Below are 24,334 nucleotides of genomic sequence, written 5' to 3'. Positions count from 1 at the left end.
TCCGAATATCTGGAACAAAGACTTCTCAGTATATGCTACGACCGACATTTTGTGTAATATTATTTGTGAACTTTGTATAATATTAGAGCTGATTATAAATATACGTAGTGATTGTATGTTTGAATGAAATTTGCTGCGTTATAAGTTGCTTTATGTAGATTATAAATTTTTCAAAGCAAGAGTTTTATTATTTGCCTTTATTTTTTATTTATAAGGAATATTCTATACCTTGGAAAATTTTCTTTTAAAAATTATTTCATTCACAAATTTCAAAAGTGATCTCATATTTTTTTTAAAAATCCAAGTTATTTTATGGTACAACTTTTATAATTTTCGAATTATTAATTTTATTTATAAAAATTATTCTTTACAACTAATTATTTATTTAATTTGCATTTTACTCTTTTTCCCATGCATGCAAATCACTTCTAATTCAACTCAAGGGCACTAGAGTCAATAACCACCCCACTAACCATTTCTACCAAGGCCACTTTACCAAAATACCCTTGCATGCATTTTTACTTTCAATAAGAGAAGGGAGATAGTGGTAAAAGCACACTCCACTCACCAATTTGCATAAGTGTAATGATTTAATCTCAATCAAACTCACACTCAACCACATTCACTTCACTCCAACTCATCTCTCTTTTTTTCTCTCCTCCCCACTCCCTTCCATTATTTTTCCATCTCATTTCTCATCTTCCCTAGTGTAATTCTCCTACCTACATTTATTTTATATACTTCCCAAGAGTTTTGTGAATGGGAGATGAAGTTTCATGGTTGCATGTGTAGCTTTTATGTGATCTCCAAAGAGAAACTCTTGATTCTTGTGAATTTAAGAGCTCTCTATGAGATACATTTCATATATGTTTTAACCAAGTGTTTTATGGAGAAACCATGCCTTAAAAATCTTTGCATGCTACTGAAATTTCACTATATAATCATGTTTAGCCATGCATTTTAGTTTTAAGATGTTAATATGATGATCAACCATGTTGTGTATGCTACTTTTCTCGAAATCATGTTTTCGTGTTTAAAAGTCTATAAATTCGAATTATTTATACTTAAAATAGATTGTTTCCATGATATATTGCTTAATAATAGTTAAGAGAAGATACATTTCATGATTATTAAGGTTGGATAATAGGTTCAAGTCAAATTTACAAGAATTTAAACTCCATGTTTAGTCGAAACCTTGTTAAGTGTTTTCCATGAGTTGCATGTTGTATTTTTATTTGCATGTCGGTGTTCTAGGGCATGTTTGATCTTCACTCCTGTTGAGGAACTATTTTAGGATGTTTATGCACTAGATTTGCTTTGGTAAAGGTTGGATTCTTGGTTAATAAGTGGGAGTTAAGGTGGAAAGGGTTTGGTTAGTATTTGCATTTTTTTCCAGAATTTTGCACTAGTTTGTGGGGAAGTTTTGATTGGGCATTTGTTGTGCACTTTGAGGCCAAAGCCACCAGAAGCTAGCACTAGGAGTATATAATAGGTTTTAGGTGTTTTTTGGAGGTTTGTAAGACGTTTGGTTAGGTGCACGAGTTGAATCACAAAATCTGTCCAGCAGGGGACAGTTTTGTTGCAACTACGAAATGGGAAGTTTTGACCATGTCATAGGTAGGCTCTCATTAGGCCCTGTTGGGCCTTAGTTAGAGGGAGTGTCAGAGGAGTTTTTCCAGCCATAGTTAATAGGAGTTGAGTTAGAATAATGTGTCACAAGTTAGTTCAAGTCAGGACTTTTTCTGGCCAGAAAAACAGGGGAACCATGGACTTTAAGCTTAGGCCTAGGGAGGCCCAAGCTAGGCCCTTGAGCCACATCAAGTTTGAGAGTTGCCTTATGATCAGAAGAGTCTAGTGTAGAAGTTTTGGAGGTAAAATTGTAGTGTAAGAGTGTCTAATGCACCCAAGAAACCTTAGATGTCATTCTGAAATTTACCAGAGTAAGCACCTTCACTTACCACATAGTTTTAGAGCACTTATGAGTGAGGCCTAGGTTGACCACTATAGTTGGAAGATAACATAAAGCCATTAGAGTGAAAGGCCCAAGTTAGGGTCAATAGGATTTGGATGGTTTAGTAAAGGCACATCGAGTTAGGAGGCCAAAATTTGGAGATTTTGTCTAGTTTAGCGATCAAGTGACTTAAGTTGTGGAGCGAGATCATCCAAGCCTAGTGTTGCAATATGGTGTGTGTGATATTATTTGGTACTTAAATATGGTATGTGAGTATATGTGGCTATATGTAGTATTATGTTTATAAGGTGATTATAAATTGCGTGCATATAGGCCTAAGTGCCATTTGTGTTTAATTTCGGGTTGTAAATAGGTTGAGTTGATGAGAATATATTATAATGAGGTTATTATTAATTGTGTAGGATCTCGAGACGAGGGTAAACTTGCCATAAAGGTCGAGTAAAGCTTCCAGTTGCTCCTACTTGCCAGTCCAGTCCAGTCCAGCCTTTCTCAAGGCAAGTGATTCAACCTGCTTTTTAGTTTACACTGCGAATGTGTGATAACTAGTTCCTATATATATGATGCGAGTATCCTGATTTATCTTGTTATACCTGAACCAAGTGATTCTCAAATATATCTTCGTATTATATAAAAATGCCATGAACCCTCAAGTATTTATTACAAGTAGATCAAAAGTCATACCATGCTAGTATACCAAAGTAATTGTGATGCAAGGATAAAATAGAGATTTGTTATAATACTTTATTGATCCTTTTGATTAACATGCTATTGATTCCTGAGAAATCTTGATATTGCACCCTGATGCTTTGATTCAACTCTTGCAAGAACCTCAATAGAAACTTTATCTTGATACCTAAAAGTCAGTCATTCCTTAAAGTCGTTCATGATTGTTTGATAACCCTATCCTTACCCTAAAGCTTGATACCCTGTTATACCTTAAGTTGATGATCACTTCCTTTATATTTTAACAACTATATCATACCTGGAACCAATAATGCTTATCTTCTTGATATTTTAATACCTATACCTTATCTGAAACTATTGCTTTAAGCCTAGTCTGGCATTACTCTTTCATATTATCCAATAACCTTGCTAAATCTCCTTGTCAAAGTCCTTGTAAATAGAAACCTTTCAATTACCCTGATAGAGTAAAGTCTAGTGGATCATGGCCCTCAGATTTAGTGAACATATTTCCAGTGTTTCAAAGTTGATCTATAATCCCTTGATAAAGATGTTTACTGTTTTGGATCTGGACTGAGACGCAAGTCCTTTCCACACTTAAATTATAGGCTTAAAAGTTGCCTAGGGATCCCATTAATGTTTTGGAACCCAGCGAGGTTTGGGATTACTTCGCGGCTGATCACCGGCTGTAATCTGTAGCGTCATAAAATGGTTTTTGATTAAGAAATGATTTTGGAAATGTTTTGATACAAACAAATGATGCCATCACCCAAAGGTTCATCTCTTATTATTATTAGCTCTATCTTCACATTGTTATTCTTTTAAATATATCTTGATTTATGTTTTGTACCGAATTGTTTAGCACTTGTTATGCATTTGGCTCACTACTTGCTTTCACCCTAATATTACAGCTAGCAGCTATGGTTAGATTCAAGCAGACAGCGGGTAAGACTTGTGATGCCGATGCGTATGTTCGAGCTCAGGTAGAATAGGAGATAGTTTTGTATGATAACTCGATATTACACCAGTTGTACTAGTTAATAGTGTTGGGCTGTTCCAAACCCTAAACTGTAAGATCTTGGATTCAGTTGTATTTACTTTCTTTCATCTATCGTAATAGTTTCATATTATGTATTGTTTGTTGGGGTTGTGACAGTATATACCAATGATTACTGAAGATGATGGAAGAGAAATTCCTATGTTGAAGAATTCTGCTAAGGTGGAAGTTATTATGAAAGGAAGATACTTATGTTATAATGAAAACTCTTCACATCCTAGAGTTATCAGACTTGGTGATGGACTTGAAAGAACATCAATTCAAGCTCTCAGAACTGCCATTTATCAAATTGGTGATAGTAAAGATGAAGAACTGATGCAGGTCAAAGCACAGTTAGTTGAAATTCTGAGGAAAGCTGAAGACAAGCTGGTAAGAGATTTTGTTAAGAATCATTATGGATTCAGATTGATCCAGTGAAGTTGGTAAAGCTAAAATGACTGTAAGTTGTAGTTAATAGTCTTACTAAATTCTTATTGCATTTGAACTTAAATGTTTTTGATATTATCAAATATATTAACTTGTATTTTTTTGCACAATTTACAAGTTGGGGGAGATTGTTAGATATATTTGAGATGTCATGTCTAATATGTTTCATGTTTAGTTTTCAGACCTTAATAAACAGGAAATATCAGTACTTACTAAAATTAGTACTTACTGGAAGTCAGAACTTAAGGATATCAGGACTTAGATTACCAGAAGATAATATCAGAAGATGGATATCAGAACTTAAGTACTGGGGGACTAACAGTTAAGGAAGGAAGCTGATTTACAGGAAAGAAGATCGAGACTAATACAAAAAGAAGATATGCATGGAAAGAGTTAGAGGACTTAAAGACTTGTATAAGATATCTGATTGATATATTTTAGAAGACAGAATTATATTCCATATCAATTAGAAGTTATCTTGTAACTGTGTACTATATAAACACAGACATAGGTTTACACTATATGTGTTATCATTATCGAGAAGATCATACATTGTAACCTAGCAGCTCTCGTGATATTTGTTCATCACTGAGAGAGAACAGTTCTATTGTAACAGAGTTTATTATATCAAATATATCTGTTTACTGTTACTTGTGTTCGAAATCAATTTGATTGTATTCTACACTGTATTCAATCCCCTTCTACAGTGTTGTGTGACCTAACACACTAAGCCAGAAATGGAAAGCTTTAGATAACTTAAAGTAGGGTTTAGTGCATGATATTGCATGCTGTGTAAAACCTATGTTTACTAATCTATAAAGTGAACACTGGTCCTTCATTTTTAATGTAACAAAACAGATCTAGAATTTCGAGTAATTCTCTCAAGAAATCAGCCGAGTTCTTTATCAACAAAGAATCCAGAAATTTGTAGCAAGACATACTTGATTTTAATATAAAATTAAGTGAGTTTTGAAGATACTGTATTTATGTGCATGTTTATTAATTCTGTTTAAATACTATACCTCTACAAGTTAAACTGCCTTGTTCACCATATCCAAAATAGTTTAAAAAGCTTAAAAATATCCAAAACACATTCACCCCCCCCCCCTCGTGTTTTATTCATTACCTAACAAGTGGTATCAAAGTAAAATATGAAAGCAAACAGATTGAAGATCTTGGAAGAATGAATACACAGAAGCTTAGCAGTATCAAAATCCCTACCTTTGACAGATCTAACTACACATTATGGAAAAAGAAAATGTTGTTGTCTATAAGGATGGCCAACCCATTATATATTCAGCTTCTCAAGAATGGCCCTTTCACTCCCATGGAAAGAGTTGAGGAATCTACAGATGGAGACATGGTCATTCCAGCTCATTATGCTCCTAAAGATCCCTCACAGTATACTGAACTTGAAAAGGAGAAAATCTATCTAGATAGTGGCTTGCAAGTGATTTTAATAGAGTCATTTGACAATGTAATGTAAAATAACATAAGCAACTGTGACACAGCCAAACAGATCTGGGAGAAGATAGAAATTCTATGTGAAGGAACAGAGGAAGTTAGGTCAAACCAAAGAAGGATTTTGGTATCCCAGTATGAGGGTTTTATGGCTATACCAAAGGAAGGAATTACTGAAGTTTTTGAGAGGTTCAATAAATTGATAAATGACTTGCAGCTACATAATAAATATTATGAAGCTGAGGAGGTTAACCTAAAGTTCCTGCTAGCTCTTCCTAACCATCTTGAATAGAAATATCAGCCATAAGAGAAGGAAGAGATCTAAGCCGAATGATACCATGGACATGTGGTTGATGGTTCCAGTGCTTTGATTATACATGTCAGAGAAGAAAGTGAAGATGAGCAAGATAATCAAGTTCCAGTTATTCAAGATGTGGAATAAAAGAACAAAGGAACTCAGAAGCAAGTTGTGTTGGAGCTGGAGGAAGATGAATACTACACCTTGGATGAGATAGATGAAATGGACTAATCCATGGCTTACTTGGCTAGGAAATTCTCCAACATAAGAGTCAAGAAGCCAAGGTTTTTTAAAAGCAAGGGACAATCTTCCAACATCAACAATTGGAAACCAAAAGCTCAGTATAATTTAGCTAGCAAAGGTGGCTAAAAAATAGGATATGTAGACAGATCAAAGATAAGGTGCTTCAACTGTGATGAGTTGGGTCACTTTGCTACTGAATGCAGAAAACCCAAAAAGGTGAAGAAGGATAAAGCTTACTTAGAACTGGAAGCAAAGTATGAAGCTCTCTTGAAGAAATAGTCTAAAAAAGCCTATATTGTAAAAGAGAAGAGTTGGGATGACACTAATAATGATGATGAGGATGAAGAAGTTGGAAACTATGCACTAATGGCATTTGAGCATGGAGAAGCATCCACTTCAAAATCAGAGGTACCAACTCTAACCATTGTTGATTTAATTGCTAGTCAATATAAGGAGACTGTGGAAAAGATGAGTGTAAAGATGTTTCATATACACACTACCATGGTAGCAGCTACTAAGGAGGTTAGTAGGCTAACAAAAGCTAATGAGAAGCTTGAGAGTGAGAAGCAAAGACTTGATCTGCTCCTTGTGGAGCTTGACACAGTCAAGCAAGAAAATGAATATCTAAAAAATAAGCTGAAGTCTGCTAATGAAATTGAAGCTGTGTTAAAGGAAAAGTTGGAAAAGAATGAAGTGAAATTGAAATCTTACAGGAATCCATCTGAGTTGGTTGGTTTGTATTATGAGAAGAACAAGCCATGTGCTAACATAGCTATTGGTCTTGATTATGATGCTTTGAACAGTAACAAGAAAGTGGTGGGTGTAACAGCCCAAATCCGGGGTCAAGATTTGGTGTCACTTAAAAATCTTTACATAAAACAAAAGAATATTCAATTAACCCCTTGAATCCGGATCATTTACAGGTTATGGTATTAAACAAGAATCTAACCTTATACGATTCACAACAACTTCAATACAAGCGTAAATACCTTTAAACTAATGCTCTTGTCATATTCTTCTAACATCTTCAACCTCTCGCAGCGGAGATTTCTCTAACTTCTGCTGTCTATCAAAGCTATTCACTTTTATCCTTATATGTTTCTGGCAGAAATAAGAATTTACAAAGCAAGAGTGAGCCAAAAATGCCCAACAAGTATATAATTTGAGTTTCAAGCATTAATACCAAGAGAAAAATTTCCGGACAAAATCTTAAAATAATTTTAAATGATTCTATTTATTCGAGTGAGTTGAGCGAGTAAACGTTAGCTGTCACCAGCGTTTAATTATATGTTCAAAAGTGACAAGCGATTTTCCCGGTACATTTCCTGAATCAGGGTTTTGTCCGGTTTTGGAATCATATTACCTTTCGAGAGAGATAATGCCGATAATGGCGATCAACAACAAATAAGACTGGACACTAGTTCACATCTATATTCTGCTAATCAGTCAGGATACAGTGCAGATCTATACCTACCTGTATAGATCCAGTCGGGTCCCCAGTCACAACGGCCCATCTCAAGGCACTGGTCATGTCCCGGTCCTTAGGATTAAGTAAAACTTAATCCCCAAAATATCACTATCCAGCCCATGGAGTATTTTGATACCAAATTTTTTGATACCAAATCTTTTTGAATTCAAAACATCCCAACTCAGGGTTCGCAAATAACCCAAAAGAATGGGTATTTGCTCAAGAGAGCAATCGAATTATAGGAACAATAATGAAAAGAACTGGCATAATAAGAGTAATTGCAGCAAAATATAAAATAGTTAACTATTCTGAACTTAGAATAGAAGCGAATAAATATTTGCAGTAATTTAAAAGAAAATCAGGAATACTTGCCTCGATAAGCTTTAACCACTATTATCGGTTGACTTTTGAATTGCCTTGAACGTTTGGCTTTATTGTCCAACAACTATCCTATTCTGGATACAATCCTATCCTTCATGTCCTTCGATTGGAACTTCATTGATCTCAACGTCTAATCACTAGATCATTCCTAGTCCAACGTCAAATCTTGGGTCTTCCGACTTGGACCTACAGGGTTAAAATATCCTAATTCAGATAATCGTTTCGCTTAACATAACACCACTATCCTATTATACCCATACGATTTCATAACCCAACTCATATTTATATGTATTATTGAAATACACATAGCAATTATGGTTCACATCTTCGAAACTCGGTTCAGTATTTATTTTCAGAAAATACGTATACTCGTCGTTTTGAAAAACAGGGTAATCGATTATTTATAAATTATCTTGTCTCAATCACAATTAAGTTCATATAATATAATTATATATGGTTGTTCGACGTCTCTGATAATTATGGGTTACACCCCCATATTTTCGGAATCAGTTTCCCGAAAATCGGGCAGTGTCTCCTTTGTTTATCGGCCTACCCGTCGAAATCAAATCGACGTCAATCACAATTAACCACAATCACCATCACAACAACCAACCACAAATTTGTCATCCCAATCATCGATACAACTTCAATCATTAATTATTATTATTCGTCTTTTATTCTTCATTTTGTTTTGAAACTAATTTCACAAACTAATTTTTATTTATTTATAATTTATTCGTAGGACTCAGATAAAAATCATCGCTGCCCACCGTCGGCTCGTCGAGGCTCATCGCCGACGGCGATAAAATTCGCGGGTATCCAAATAAACTCGGGTGTCCGACACGAATTCTACTGATATATCGTAATAATTTCAACACAATATATATTATTTATGCATACTCTCTCGTTATACAACTACTATGCCTCACCAATCGATTCAATTTAATTTCTGCAGGAATAATAAAATAAAATAAAAAAAATTATCATCTGAATCGAATTAAGGCAACAGGCAACAGGAAATACACCCGCACAACACATGCAACATGCACCCACGTGCCACCAAACTCACCGAAAAATGGTGAGGGCGGCGGCAGGCATAGCGCTATAACACCGACTGAAATATATGCACATACACGTATGTATATATTTATACCATTCATGAAAACGAAGCAATACCACCAAGAACAAGCCGGCCGGAAACAACAGAACCGCGGCGGCGGCATGAAGAATCGGAGAGAACAAAAGGGATGAGGGGGGAAAGAAAAGAAGAAGAGAGAAGAAGGAAAGGGATGGGAGAGACAGTGTGAAATCGAGAGAGACGAGACAAACTCGGAGAGATTGATCGAGACGAAGAGAGAGAGAAGAGAGAGGGCGTGTATGAACAGGGGGAATTGGGGGTTTTGTTATATGTTTATTTTTTCTTTTACCTGTAACCCCAGTTTCGCCTCGAGATTTATAATAAAACGAAAATATGCGCTGATAAATAAAGCCCGAAAATTGTCAAACTAATTTTTAGAATTCTCGGAATAATTAAAAATTAACAAATTAAAATTTTCATAATTTTAATACAAATTTTGTTTTTCTTGCAATTTTATACCCACATTTAACCAATTAAGGAACAAATGTGTGGTTAAACAAAAGCCAGAAAGTTTCGTAATTTTTGAAATATTCTAGAACTTAATATTGAATTTACACTTAAATATAATCAGAAAATCATTTTGGGTTAAATAATTGATGAAATATTGATTTCTAAATTTTATAAATTCCCAAAAAAAATTATTGAAATTATAAAATCATAAAAATAATTTTAGAAATAATTTCAATATATATGAGAATAACTATTCAATAAAATCATTTTAAAAGCAAAACAAACTCATACAGCTCAATAATTAATTATACAAATAATCTTCATACCTAGCAATTTACACAAAATTAATAATAAGGTAACACACAGCTGACAGAATAATCACATATTTTATTTATTTAATAATTCAGTAATTACATTTATATATCGGATCCGAAAATGGATTACTTAGCCGCTAAGTAACTAAAAAGACGATATGATTTTAATACCAAATTTGGATAATTATCAAAACAAAGTCTCTTATAAAACACTTTATACAAAAATAAGGAAATAATATCTCGCCTTTTGAGAATATGGATTCTTATCGATATATAAAATGATTTGCGTATCGAAAATTTCACACCGGGATTCGCACAGGTCAAACCGTACCCCGGATCGAAAAAGTCAAAACACGAAAAGTGTTCAGAATTATCAGATTAGGTTAGGAAGGAGTTTTCGGAAGAATTTCGGGTTGTAAAAACGTAAAAAACGATTGAAGTGAGACGATTTCTGATTCTAAAAATTAATTTTTATAATTATGTGAAATAATCATTATTAATTCTATAAATCCTTATAAAATCATATAATAGTCCAAAAATTAACAGAAAAATACAAAAATTATCTAGATTTAATTCTGGATAATTGGAAATTAAAATATCTCAATTTTTGTCAAAAAATAAACATCCAAATATTATTATCCATCATCAAATAATTTACCAAAATTCACATAAAAATCACATAATAATTATTTATTGATAAAATAATTACATAATATTTCCCAGACGTTACATCCTTCCCCCTTAAAAGGATTCTGTCCTCAGAATCATGCTAAGGAACAGACCGTGATGTTTTCCAAGTATCTTTCTTATAATTTCTCAGTTTTCATCACCTTAATCACAACTCAACGGCCTTTTATCGTCATCAAATCTATCAGTTGCTCATGGAATCCCTAACTCAATCTTCACTTCATACATTTGGAGCTAAATTACTCCTCGCAGGCATACACACATGAATGTCTTATGAACTCGTTACACCTGTGACAACAAGACCAACTCATTCATAATCATTCTATTTCCTCATTGTTTCAAAGGGCTATCTTAATTTACACTAACCTTCTTTTCTTTCCCATTCTAATAGTTCGTGTTCATGAAATTTCTATTTTCACTGACGGTTCTACTTTACGTTTCATGCCTATGATCAGTTTCGATCGTATTCGAGAATCTTTAATCGGTCTCTTGCATTTTCTATTCGTCTGCACCCGATATCCTGAGCTCATGACATTTGATGCTTCAGAATGTTCTACATCTATTCAAACACTAAAAAGGAAAATCTCGGCAATTACATCTACTCACCACTTGTTAGCATACTTCTATTTCTTTTCAATCACTATCAAGTAGATTCATCGAGCGAGAATCTCTTACTATCTGAAAGGAAGTACATTAATTTGGAACAGAATGAATTAGAACTTTATTCAAAACCCGGTCTCTTGGTACTAATACTCATTTTGTTGTCATATCAAATTAGATATCAATACGAACTTTGATGATTACAACGTCCTATACTGAAGTCAACATCAATCATCTGTATTAATACCACCTTTGATATCTTACAACAAAGTAATAGGGATGGCAGCGGGTCGGATCGGATCGGGTTTCTGAAGATCCAGATCCGATTCATTATATTCGGGTTCGGTTCGGGTTCGGGTCCGAATATCTAAAATGAAGGTCCAGATCCGATCCGTCGGGTTTTTTCGGATTTCGGTTCGGGTTCGGATCTAATTCGGATACTTAAAAAATAAAAAAATAAATAAAAATAAAAAATTATCTTCCTATCAAAAACATGAATACTGATTTTTTTAAAATTTAGGAATGTAAAAGGGCTTCACATGTTTTATTTAGCACAATAAACGTGTGAAACATTCCTAATTTAATTGTTTACAATCACTCGTTTTGATTATTTAATGAGCAATATTTAAGAAAAACAAAATATCGATAACATGAATGTAAATTATGTATCGCATATATAAAATTAAGTAAAATGTTACTATACATATTTAATAATTCATAATATTTCAATATATATACATATATATTGTATGTTATATATAAATAATATACAATATAACATATATATCTATATAATATGTTATATATATATATAATATGTATATATACACATACTTTATATATATATATATATATATATTATATCGGGTTTTTATCGGGTCTCGGGTTTGGATCGGGTTTGAATCGGGTTTCGGGTTTCGGGCCGGGTCTCGGTTCGGAACACCTAAGATCCAGATCCAGATCCAAACTTTTTCGGTCTGAATATAAGATCCAGATCCAAAAAATCGGGTTCGGGTAGACCCAATCGGGTCGGAATGGGTCGGGTATCCGTCGGGTCGGGTAAAACTGCCATCCCTACAAAGTAAGTATCAGAATAATCCAGAAGACGGATCAAAACCTATTCTTCAATTTCCAACTTTTTCAATTCTTTTAACCATTTCCCATCAATCTTAATGGTATTCACTCTTTTCTTTCTATTTAAAATATTTGTTCCTAAATGGACCTTTCTTGGTTGGTAGTTAACCAAGCAATCATAGCTCATAATCATTTATAACCAGAATTCATACCTCTGAAGCTGAGAATGCAGTTGCTATTTTTTTTTCTTTTTTTTTTCAACTCTTCGCATGCATATCTTTAGGCGTTCAACTTGGTCTTCCTTAGTCCTTGAATTAGCGAGGATGTTATCAATAAATACAATCACACTATCCAAATACTCCTGGTACATTGTGTTCACTTAATCTTCAAACTTACAATTTCTAATAATCGACGCGAAACTTCATACCTCTATTTTCTTTTTCCATGACCACTTTTGGGCACAACGCAAAATACTCTTATTTCATTATTCTTTCATTCCACATTTCTGAAGTTTTCCTTCACTTATTATTTCATCCCTATTGAGTTATACGATACAGGGCTTTTGACACCAGCTTGACTCTGTGCAGTAACCGACGAGAAATTATTACCTCATTCCCTGAGGTAACCTTGGTAAATCATTCGTTCGAACCTCCGGGACTTCACTTTAATTTTGAAGAATTCCGACATGAGATTCATTGCAACGTTCTTCTCCAGCAGTTCGCCATTAATACCTTTGTTTAATCATTCCTGTTTACACGCATTCCTTGAATGAAATTTCCATCTTTAATTATCGGCATTTCACTTCATTCTCCAATCAGTTCTGGCACAACTGACGTTCACAACTTGCATATCCTCTGGATTATTTTATAAAATTTCCTTATCATCCTTTTGATTCCACTTCTTTTCTTCATTATTTCTCTATTCTCATTATTCATTATCTATTTTAAACATAACGAATTTCTTTTTCTCTTAGTAATATTAATCTGTTTATTATTGGATAGATCATTTCTGGGGTTCCTACTGGAATGAAGGCTTTTTATTTATATTATTTAAATCTTTATTAACATAATTATCGAAATTCATCGGTAGCTATTCTCTTAGCCTTGCTTACTCATCACGAATCGCGTATTTGACTTTTCCTCATTGGTCAACATCTCTTTTCCCTGAGTTCACATGCAGACTTCGTCCGTCTCTATCTTACATCGGATAATTGTATTTGGGAGTTTCCCAGTACTTCACAGCAACTTTTATTCAATCATAATTCAATAAAGATGTACATTTACGTTCTTCATGGAGTATTATTATAGAAGGTAATATTTCTTTGCTCTATCTTGGATCTTCAATTCTTGCAAACGTTCTCTCCACTAATTTACAGTAGCTTCCATGAACTCGTCATTCGATATGGGTATACATCCAAGTCCTTCTTGGAACGCTATTACAAATAATATAATCCTTTTGCTTTATCTCGTACCTTCAGTTCTTGAAAATATTCTTCTCACTAGCATGAACCAATAACTTGTTATTCCTTTTGTTTATTGAAAAGGCGTATTCATCTAGATAAAATCTCGCACAGGCTTGCAGCAACATCACACTACTTTTACTAAATTTCCACTTCTGCTGATGCCATTACTTCCTCCAAATTACTAATTGCTTTGATTTCGGATCTGAAAATCATGTTAGAGCTTGACTTAATCTAATTGGAATCGACCTCCATTTAACTAACCATTAGTTGGTAAAGTTAATCAATTAACTCTTTTAATTGATCAATTAAACCAAGTGAAGACTAGCTAACTGGAATCAAAGACCAATTACATAAAGTCGGTTTGATCATAACATTTTTTCTCAAGAACCGAGATCACAATCATTTGGAGTACCGATGAAAATGATAATATACTTCTTTATTCTTGAACGTAGGAAATTTCTGAAATTTGGGCACCACTTCCCCTACACCATTGACTACCAGTCGGACTCAAGCCGACACAATCAATCAACCAAATCATCCACAATCATATCCACCCACTTGCATCAACTAAAATCATCAATTCCCACAATTCACCTTTGATCAATATCTGACTGGCATAACATATATCTTTTTAATTGGGATTGGGTCTGAAACCCATAATGATTAATATAACCATACATTTCTCAATTCTTTCAGAATATTACGAATTGTCATTAATGAATTTATCTCGTTGTTTTTCAAGGATTCTATTTCGCGATTCTTTTAACTTATTTCTTGTCATTACCAATTGTGTACAGTTACTTTTAAAATTATGGCGCATCCTTTAACCAGTCACAACAAGTATCTATCTTGGACGATACACATTCAATTTCATTAACTAATCTATTTATCTGTTAATAACCACACACGAGTTTCATTATTATCGTCGTAATCTGATGGAAACTTAATCGTAATATCGTTATTTCTTAAAAGGTTTCACAGTCGAGTCACCATTTCTTCATCTGCACTTATAGTTCTACATCAAACTTTCGTCACTGACCCGGGTATGAGCATTGAATTCACCATCACTTATTTACGCAATTTAGAGAACTTCATAATTTCTTGAAGAGCATCTTCGAAGTTCGATTACATTTAAGATTTCTTCCATCTTGAATCTTCACGACAAATATCTTCCCACGACAAAGGGATGTTTCACGTAGTAATTGCATGTCTGAGTCATTATTCAGAATTTCCTTGATCTTTGATCATCGTCCCGATACTCGTTTGCTCCGTCTAACGCACACAACTTTACTTCCTTATTTTGTAATTGATTTAATTATTACGGTTCACTAACGATTCATTTCTCATCGAAATCTTCCAATTCGAAGTGCATCGCGTTAACGTAATCTATCGTACTGATGAGATCCCTGTAGCAAGAACAACTGTCTGACTTGATATCTTCGCCATGTCCACATTTATCGGTGCATCTATTTTTCCTCGCTCGCAGATGTCTACCATTTATCAATTTGCAGTCGTATCTATGTTCGTTGTATGATTCCACGTATCACACTATTTCATTTCTTTTGAAATCATCAGAGAACAGACTCTTCGCAAGAGGAGAGTTTGTGAACATGATTTTGATTGAAAAACGGAATAAGGAATAACAATGCAACAACCGATTGGAAGAATTTGTAAATCAGAAAATTGAAGGAAGAAAAATGAGTGAAGAATGAGACAACCATATTACTCAAGATGGCCAGTCTTTCATACTATATGGCATACATCACATGATTAGGTGGCGTCCCACCCGACTCTTCATCATTTCGACAAAGTGTCATATCACAACACTGTTTGTCTCAATCAGGAATCAAGAATTTGAGAAGAGAAACATTTCAGAAGGAATACCATAAATTTTCTTTCATTTTTGCCTCATATGATTTATCCACAGAAGAAGCTCATACGTATTCAAGAATCAAAAAGAACATCTGCCATCGTGTTAGAGGAAAGAATGTCAGTGTTGATCACTTTTCGTGCTTTATCTATGTATGCCTTCCGGAATCATTCGAATAAAAGATTCACAATTTAGGTCACATTATACCTTCGGAATGTCGTCTGAAATTGCCTCCACATTAAATGCTTTAATGATTTGATCATAATTGCGTCCTTGAGAAATTTATAACCACTGCTTCGGATTCCATTTATGCCGCGTAAAATAACCATTGATCACGGAACGCCTCAATTTCGTCGATAATAATATGATTCTTCTTCCACCATCTAGAAGATTCTGCCATTTCCTTTAATCATCCTCCGTCCATTCGAATCACGAATCTCGTTAAATTTTAATAATTTTATAAATTGGGTAAATAATATTTTAATATGTTGATTCAATTATTGATTTTATTAAACAACGTTTACTTTCATTTTTTACAGCAACTTTAAACCTTCTCCCTGCTGGTGGGTCTACTTGACCCTTCAAATTAACAACACTGAGTCTAATTCCATTCTTCTTTTTACATCATTTTCTGTTTATAATAACAAGAACATAAATAGTAATTCAACAACCAATTTGTAAAACTCATTTCATGCCAAAAATCTCTGGGAGTTGATTAAGGAAGTCTTTTCCAAAGTCTCATTTTAAAGTTTTGGAAATTAAATATTTGGTCATCATTACTATATAAGTTACTTGCTATTTTCCTGATTTACCAATGAAATGTCTAATTAAAAGAATGCCCATATAAGGGTCTCTCCACCTTGGTACCTCTTCCACTTTTCCTTGGATTTTGCTCGCACTTATTAGTCGCGGAAACTTCATTTACCGTCGTATATCACTTTATTCGCAATTCTACCGCAACACTGACATTTAATACTGTCTCTGAAATTCTTGTCGTCGTCTTTGACGTTATGCTCGTAACCACGCATGTGATTCTATGTTCCGTCTGTAGATAAGGGTGCACCTTCTTGCAAGTCTTACCTATACCTAGTAAGGTAGATATCATTCCTTGCGCAGCTCCCGATAAGTGATAAGTTTCTTCTCGCACCGGTGGTGCCTTCAAAACGTGCAATGTTGGTCTTCATCGGCTTCCATCAACTGGTTGCCTCCGGCGTACAACTCGTGCTACTACCTAATTCTAAGTTAAATCGTAGCTTCTCTTACACAAATTCTCACAAAAATCGATCGCATATTCTTCAAAACCACATGAAAAGTAGGATAACATACCCAGTCTCTGTTGATCCATCGATTTCTCATTATTGTAGGATCTGAGAACTCACTATACCTACAGTGTTACGATATTCGCCTTACACTTCCCTCAACAATCATGGCTTACCCATTCCGTACCAGATCTGCTAACCCTAATTCACACTCAACTCAACTTAACCTGAGTATGCCTAGGGTCTTTCCTATCTTACACGACCTACTACTCCTATTCTACTCTCACCTATTCTCATTTCAGTGACCAATAACCTGTAGCTCTGATACCAACTTGTAACAGCCCAAATCCGGGGTCAAGATTTGGTGTCACTAAACAATCTTTACATAAAACAAAAGAATATTCAATTAACCCCTTGAATCCGGATCATTTACAGGATATGGTATGAAACAAGAATCTAACCTTCTACAATTCACAACAACTATAATACAAGCGTAAATACCTTTAAACTAATGCTCTTGTCATATTCTTCTAACATCTTCAACCTCTTGCAGCGGAGATTTCTCTAACTTCTGCTGTCTATCAAAGCTATTCACTTTTATCCTTATCTGTTTCTGGCAGAAATAAGAATTTACAAAGCAAGAGTGAGCCAAAAATGCCCAACAAGTATATAATTTAAGTTTCAAGCATTAATACCAAGAGAAAAACTTTCGGACAAAATCTTAAAACAATTTTAAACGATTCTATTTATTCGAGTGAGTTGAGCGAGTAAACGTTAGCTGTCACCAGCGTTTAATTATCTGTTCAAAAGTGACAAGCGATTTTCCCGATACATTTCCTGAATCAGGGTTTTGTCCGGTTTTGGAATCATAAAACCTTAAGAGAGAGAGAATGCTGTTAATGGCGATCAACAACAAATTAGACTGGACACTAGTTCGCATCTATATCCTGCTGATCAGTCAGGATACAGTGCAGATCTATACCTACCTGTATAGATCCAGTCGGGTCCCCAGGCACTACGGCCCATCTCAAGGCACCGGTCATGTCCCGGTCCTTAAGATTAAGTAAAACTTAATCCCCACAATATCACTATCCAGCCCGTGGAGTATATTGATACCAAATCTTTTTGAATTCAAAACATCCCAAATCAGGGTTCGCAAATAACCCGAAAGAATGGGTATTTGCTCAAGAGAGCAATCGAATTATAGGAACAATAATGAAAAGAACTGGCATAATAAGAGTAATTGCAGCGAAATATAAAACAATTAACTATTCTGAACTTAGAATATAAGCGAATAAATATTTGCAGTAATTTAAAAGAAAATCAGGAATACTTGCCTCGATAAGCTTTAACCACTATTATCGGTTGACTTTTCAATTGCCTTGAACGTTTGGCTTTATCGTCCAACCATTATCCTATTCTGGATACAATCCTATCCTTCATGTCCTTCGATTGGAACTTCATTGATCTCAACGTTAATCACTAGATCATTCCTAGTCTAACGTCAAATCTCGGGTCTTCCAAATTGGACCTACAGGGTTAAAATATCCTAATTCAGATAATCGTTTCGCTTAACATAACACCATTATCCTATTCTACCCATACGATTTCATAACCCAACCCATATTTATATGTATTATTGAAATACACATAGCAATTATGGTTCACATCTTCGAAACTCGGTTCGGTATTTATTTTCAGAAAATATGTATACTCGTCATTTTGAAAAACAGGGTAATCGATTATTTATAAATTATCTTGTCTTAATCGCAATTAAGTTCATATAATATAATTATATATTGTTGTTCGACGTCTCCGATAATTGCGAGTTACACTCCCGTATTTTCGGAATCAGTTTCCCGAAAAACGGGCAGCGTCTCCTTTGTTTATCGGCCTACCCGTCGAAATCAAATCGACGTCAATCACAATTAACCACAATCACCATCACAACAACCCACCACAAATTTGTAATCCCAATCACCGATACAACTTCAATCATTAATTATTGTTATTCGTCTTTTATTCTTCATTTCATTTTGAAACTAATTTCATAAACTAATTTTTATTTATTTATAATTTATTCGTAGGACTCAGATAAAAATCATCACCGCCCACCGTCAGCTCGCCGAGGCTCATCGCCGACGACGGTAAAATTCGCGGGTATCCAAATAAACTCGGGCGTCCGACACGAATTCTACCGATATATCGTAATAATTTCCACATAATATCTATATTATTTTCACAAATCGATTCAATTTAAAATATGCAGGAATAATAAAATAAAATAAAAATAATTATCATCTGAATCGAATTAAGGCAACAGGCAACAGGAAATACACCCGCACAACACAAGCAGCACACACCCACGCGCCACCAAACTCACCGAAAAACGGTAAGGGCGGCGGCAGGCATAACGCTATAACACTGACTGAATATATGCACATACACGTATGTATATATTTATACCAGTCATGGAAACGAAGCAATACTACCAAGAACAAGCCGGCCGGAAACAACAGAACCGCGGAGGCGGCATGAAGAACCAAAGAGAACAAAGGGATGAGGGGGAGAAAGAAAAGAAGAATAGAGAAGAAGGAAAGGGAGGGGAGAGACAGTGTGAAATCGAGAGACACGAGAGAAACTCGGAGAGATTGATCGAGACGAAGAGAGAGAGAATAGAGAGAGGGCGTGTATGAATAGGGGGAATTGGGGGTTTTGTTATATGTTTATTTTTTTTTCTTTTACCTGCAACCCCGGTTTTGCCTCGAGATTTGTAATAAAACAAAAATATGTGCTGATAAATAAAGCCCGAAAATTGTCAAACTAATTTTTAGAATTCTCGGAATAATTAAAAATTAACAAATTAAAATTTTCATAATTTTAATACAATTTTTTTTCTTGCAATTTTATACCCACATTTAACCAATTAACGAACAAATGTGTTGTTAAACAAAAGCCAGAAAGTTTCTGAAATAATTTTAAAATTCTCGAAATATTCGAAACTTACTAAAATATGAGTTCCGTAATTTTTGAAATATTCTAGAACTTAATATTGAATTTACACTTAAATATAATCAGAAAATCATTATGTGTTAAATAATTGATGAAATATTGATTTCTAAATTTTATAAATTCCCAAAAATAATTATTGAAATTATAAAATCATAAAAATAATTTTAGAAATAATTTCAATGTATATGAGAATAACTATTCAATAAAATCATTTTGAAAGCAAAACAAACTCATACAGCTCAATAATTAATTATACAAATAATCTTCGTACCTAACAATTTACACAAATATAATAATAAGGTAACACATAGCTGACAGAACCATCACATATTTTATTTATTTAATAATTCAGTAATTACATTTATATATCGGATCCGAAAATGGATTACTTAGCCGCTAAGTAACTAAAAAGACGATATGATTTTAATACCAAATTTGGATAATTATCAAAACAAAGTTTCTTATAAAACACTTTATACAAAAATAAGGTAATAATGTCTCGTCTTTTGAGAATATGGATTCTTATCGATATATAAAATGATTTGCGTATCAAAAATTTCACACAGGGACTCGCACAGGTCAAACCGTACCCCGGATCGAAAAAGTCAAAACACGAAAAGTGTTCAGAATTATCAGATTAGGTTAGGAAGGAGTTTTCGGAAGAGTTTCGGGTTGTAGAAACGTAAAAATGATTGAAGTGGGACAATTTCTGATTCTAAAAATTAATTTTTATAATTACATGAAATAATCATTATTAATTCTATAAATCCTTATAAAATCATATAATAGTCAAAAAATTACCAGAAAAATACCAAAATTATCTAGATTTAATTCTGGATAATTGGAAATTAAAATATCTCAATTTTTGTTAGAAATAAACATCCAAATATTATTATCCATCATCAAATAATTTACCAAAATTCACATAAAAATCATATAATAATTATTTATTGATAAAATAATTACATAATATTTCCCAGATGTTATAGTAGGTGATAAATGAAAAGCAACTGAAAGTGAAGACGTCCAAGCTATGCTGAGAAAGGTTGGTTCAGCTATGTTCAAAGAATGTGAAGTAAATTTCAGTGAAGAAGAGTTGATCATAAAGCAAGAAATTGCTGATGAAGACAATGAAGAGAAAAATGAAAAAAACAACTCCAACTTCCAAAGTTTAAATTGAAAAGAAGCCCATGATCAACCATGATTCCAAGACACCTGTCAAGGAAGTTAAAACTGAAGATGCAAGAAAGAAGAAGAAAAATAGAAATGGGAAGATTGGGATAAACAAAAGCAACAACTTTGCATTTGTTGCAGATGCTTCGAGAAAACAATATAAAAAATATGGCTATGTGAATCATCTAACTCACCTTTGTAAAAAGGTTGATAGCAAGCCAGTGGAAGGAGCAAATGCAAATGATCCCTACTCATTATGTGATAAGTTTGACTGCATCCCTTGCAACTTGAAAGTTATGAAGAGTTTCCATAAGCTTAGAGTAGACCTCAAAGAAGTGAATATTGGGTCTGTATCAAAAAGGGAGAATGCACAACAGTCCATGAACACTATTCTTTCTGAATTAACTTATTCTAATTTTGCACACTCTGTAAACAAGAAGAAAGTAGCCAACACTATTTGGGTTGCTAAACACACTTAATCCTCATTATGTGCAAGGAAAAAAGAATAAATTCATATGGATTATAGACGGTGGATGCTCAAGAGACATGATAGGTGATATGGCTCTGCGATCACAATTTGAGGAGAAGGCCGGCGCATTAGTGACTTTTGGAGACCACAACAACGGTTTCACAATGAGATATGGCAAATTGATTTATGGAAATTTTTTCATCGAAGATATATCATTTGTAGCTGGTCTTGAAGTAAATCTTCTTAGTGTCAGTCAATTTGCAGACAAAGGATTCAAGGTTTTATTTGATAAAAGAGAATGCACTTTTATCAGTAAAAAGACTGGTGAAGTTTCTTTGAAAGGAGAAAAGGAAGGGAAGCTTATTTGTTGCAAACTTGGACTTACCAAATAAGGATGGAATTTGTTGTTTCTCCACTAAGGCCTCTGTGGAGCAAAGCAAGCTATGACATAAGAAGCTGTCTCACTTGAAATTCAAAGCAATAAACACTCTAGTCAAGAAGGAGTTAGTGAGAGATATGCCAAAGCTGGAGTTTGCTCAAGATAAAGTCTGTGATGCTTGTTAAAAAGGAAAAATGAAAAGATCAAGTCACAAGAGTAAAACTGTGAATTTCATAAGTGCACCTTTGTAACTTATTCACATGGACTTATTTGGACCAGTTAATGTCCTGTCAATTTCAAGAAAGAAATATGCACTTGTGATGGTGGATGACTACTCAAGATACACATGGGTAGAATTTATGCACTTCAAAGATGAAACTCCATACATCATAATTGAACACATCAAGAAGATTTAGAAGCAGGAAAAAGATCATGAATGTGTGAAAAGACTGAGAAGTGACAATGGTACATAATTCAGAAATGCAATCTTAAATGATTCTGTAAAGACAAGGGCATTGTTCAGAATTTATCAGCTGCAAGAACACCTCATCAAAATGGGGGTAGTTAAGAGAAAGAACATAACACTAGTAGAGGCTGTTAGAACAATGTTGCAAGATGCCAATTTGCCAACTAGTTTTTGGGAGGAAGCTGTCAACACTACATGCAACACTCAAAACAGGTATCTCATCAACAAGAATCTTGGTAAATCACCCTACTCAATCTTATCAAGAAGGAAGCCTACTGTAAAACATCTTCATGTGTCTGAAAGCAACTGTTATGTTCTTAAGGACAACTATGAATATGTGGGAAAATTTGACTCTAAAGTTTTTGAGGCAATTTTTTTTTTGGATATTCATTGGAGAGAAATGCATACAAATTCTATATGATTTAATAGAAGAAAATTATGGAAAGTACATATATTACTTTTGATGATGACAAATGTCCAGGCTTGGAATTCCTTAGTGAGAATGAAGCTGAGACCCTAAAATTTGAAAATCTCAATATTGATAGTGACTCTGAGGATGAAGCTGAAGTCAACACAAATCACAGAATTGATGAAGAGTCAACTGAACAAGTGAATCATGAAAATGGAAGCTCATCTCATCTACCTAAATTTGTAACACAAACTCAGGGGGAGAAAGAGAAGAAGGTTCTACAAGTCATGCCAATGGTGAAGAAAAATGCAGAAAACTCAAGTTAACAAACTCACACCAGAAAGTGGGATAGGAGTCACACTAGAGAAGCAAATATCGGTGATCCAACTGTTGGAGTAATGACTAGAAGTGCAACTGTAAATGAATGTCTACATGCATGTTTTCTTTCACAAGTTGAGCCAAAGAAAATGGAAGAAGCTCTACTTTATCCTGATTGGATATCTTCTATGCAAGAGGAGCTAAATCAGTTTAAAAGGAACAAAGTTTGGGAATTGGTTCCTACACCAAAGAACATAAGTGTAATTGGAACAAAGTGGGTATACAGGAACAAGATGGATGAAAATGGAATTGTTACCAGAAACAAAGCAAGGTTGGTTGTAAAAGGCTACTCACAGGAGGAAGGAATTGACTATGATGAAACTTTTGCTCCAGTTGCAAGACTTGAAGTAATAAGGATCTTTCTTGCATTTGTTGCACACTCAAATTTTAAAGAATATTAAATGGATGTCAAGAGTGCTTTCCTTAATGGTGAGTTGGAAGAAGAAGTTTATGTGCAACAGCCATCTGGCTTTGAAGATCCACAATTTCCAGATTTTGTATACATGTTGCTAGAGGAACAATAGACAATAGAGGAATTTCAACTGAAATTCCTAGAGCCTAGTATGACACACTATCAGAATTTCTACTGAAACATGGATTCAATAGAGGAACAGTAGACAAGACACTCTTCTACAAGCTACATGGTGGTGATATGATCCTAGTTCACATTTATGTGGATGATATCATCTTTGGATCTACTAATGAAAAGCTTTGTCAAAGATTCTCTAAGCTCATGCAGAGTGAATATGAAATGAGTATGATGGGAGAATTGAGTTACTTTCTTGGACTTCAAGTCAGTCAAAGAAGTGATGAAATCTTCATCAGCCAAATTAAGTATGTCAAGGATTTATTGAAAAAGTTTGGTATGGTTGATTTTTAACCTGCATCTACACCAATGTCTACATCTACAAAGTTGGATGAAGATAAAAAGGGCAAAAGTGTAGATATCTCAATCTATAGAAGAATGATAGGATCTTTGATGTACTTAACTGCAAGTAGACCAGACATCATGTTTGCAACATGTCTGTGTGCAAGATTTCAAGCCAATCCAAAAGAATCATATTTGATGGTTGTGAAGAGAATTTTCAGATATCTAAAGGGAACTTTAAACTTGGGATTATGGTATCCTAAGGGAACAGGTTTTGAAGCTGTTGGATACACAGATGCAGAATTTGCTGGATGCAGGGTTGACAGAAAGAGTACAAGT

The sequence above is a fragment of the Apium graveolens genome, chromosome 11 (genome assembly GCF_009905375.1).
Source record: "Apium graveolens cultivar Ventura chromosome 11, ASM990537v1, whole genome shotgun sequence".
Classification (NCBI taxonomy): Eukaryota; Viridiplantae; Streptophyta; class Magnoliopsida; order Apiales; family Apiaceae; genus Apium; species Apium graveolens.
Note: the sequence above shows the minus strand (reverse complement) of the source record.